The sequence below is a fragment of the Mandrillus leucophaeus genome, unplaced genomic scaffold, assembly GCF_000951045.1.
Source record: "Mandrillus leucophaeus isolate KB7577 unplaced genomic scaffold, Mleu.le_1.0 Scaffold701, whole genome shotgun sequence".
Classification (NCBI taxonomy): Eukaryota; Metazoa; Chordata; class Mammalia; order Primates; family Cercopithecidae; genus Mandrillus; species Mandrillus leucophaeus.
Window position 1 is genome coordinate 176789 of NW_012107598.1, and position 2050 is coordinate 178838.

At 36.6% G+C, this 2050-nt stretch overlaps 1 protein-coding gene across 1 annotated transcript in view; it reads left to right on the forward strand.

The window, feature by feature from the left end:
* ANKRD7 (ankyrin repeat domain 7) overlaps positions 1-2050 on the forward strand; it is a gene marked incomplete at its 5' end in the record, with an annotated part of 84554 nt that overhangs the window by 79740 nt on the left and 2764 nt on the right. The gene's annotated exons all lie outside the window — the stretch shown is intronic.

Below are 2050 nucleotides of genomic sequence, written 5' to 3' on the forward strand. Positions count from 1 at the left end.
TGGAAATGATCAGCATTTAATAAAAATTGCAAGTGACTCTTCAAAACTACAGTCTAATTCCCCTTGTTCTTTTGCAGTATTTGCCTCTCTTTTGCAGTGGGAACTAAGCTTTCTCTAATTGTGACTTTTGTTGCTCAAGTAGCTGTTGCCTAACGTACTCAAGCATGTGCTGCTTTGTAGCATCATTTGTTGACTCTCTATGTAGAATCTACATAGATTCTATGGCTTAGTAAAGTGGAAGCATAGATAATATTCCTTATATAGTTTTAAAAAATTAGTGAAACACTTTCAAATGAAGGAATTACATTTAAGTATTTTTTTTATGGTTAGCCATAACCCATGCATTTCTTCATTTCTCACATTAAAATTCAGAAGCCATATGGCTTTTTTCTGTCATGGAGAAAAAGTATATTCATCACTGGATGTGTTTCAGTCCCTGACTGAATTAATTGTCTTCACTTTGTTAATTTACTATTAAACCTGAGTGCTGTGAGCTGAATTTCCCCCTAAAATTCACACATGAAAGCCCATGGCCTAGTACCTGTGAACGTGACCATTTTTGGAGATAGAGCCTTTAAAGGGGTGATTAAGTTAAAGTGAGGACATTAGGGTGAGTCCTAATTTAATATCTAACCTGGGTCCTTATGAAAACGGGAGGTTAGAACATGCAGAGAGACACTGGGGTGCTTGTGCTCAGAGGGATGATGTATATGAAAATGCTAGTCATCTAAAGGGCAGTCTCCTCAAGCAGGGGTCCCTAACCCCTGGGCCATGGACCAGACCTGTTAGGAACTGGGCAGCACAACAGGAGGTGAGCCGCAGGCCAGCAAGCAATGCCACCTGAGCTCTGCCTCCCATCAGATCAGCAGAGGCATTGGGTTCTTATAGGAGCGCGAACCCTCTTGTGAACCGCTTTGCATGGCATCTAGTTTGTGATCTCCTTAAGAGAATCTAACTAATGCTTGATGATCTCAGGTGGAACAGTTTCATCCTGAAACACCCCTGTCCCTCAGCTTCTGTGAAAAAATTGTCTTCCCCAACGCTGGTCCCTGGTGCCCTGGGATCACTAATCTAAAGAACAGTTATCTAAAAGGCAAATAAATGCCTGGGACAGATTTTCCCTTAAGGACCTCAGAGAAAGCCTACCCCACTGGCACCTCAATAAATGTGCAGCCGATAGAACCATGAGAAAATTAGTTTCTGTTTAACCCACCCCATTTGTGGTGTTTTGTTATGGCACCCCTAGCAAATGAATACACCAAGTATAAATTAAAGCCATTTTTACTACCTTGATAGTGGCTTTTAAAAAAATCGTATTTGTGATAGCAGGAAGAAAAGAGGTGCCAGAGAATGGGAGTACATGAAATAAAAGTGGTGTCTGTTGACAGAGTTGGCTCAAGAGGAAGCTTGTCCTCAAGTGTGTTACATTCTTGGGACGGCATTGGCTGGTGTCTAAGGTTTTGATTTGATACTTATATGTTAGGAATTAAATTTCTATGCATGTTGGCATTCACACACAATTTCCTTTATGGATAGATATCCACAATTCACTGCAAGTCATGGAAAGAAGAAACATGTTAAATAGACACCTTATTCTTGGCACTACATGTGACTAAAGGAAGGTAAGAAGATTGCTAACTGGATTAGGGTTTTTTTCCTTGCTTTTCGTTTGTTAATTTTTTAGGAAAGGAAACAACTTTCTTAAGTAACATTTAATTTTAAAATGAAATTTGGTATTATTTTGAAATGTCAAATATTTTTAAGAACTATTCTAAATAATATTTGTGTTTAAAATATTCCGACATTGTGTTGGCTGAAAATGTAAAGATGTAATGTAAAAATATGCTTAACAATTAAGATCATTTTTTAACCCATTGTCTCATGTCTAGCTATAAAAAACAAAATTTTTGCACATATATAGACATTTTAATAGATGAAAAGCTATCATTAAAATTTTAATTTTATTGTAAAAATACATTAAATAAGCAGTGTTGATAGTAGTTGATATAAGATATACCAAATAATTATATAAAATTTAAAACAAAACAAT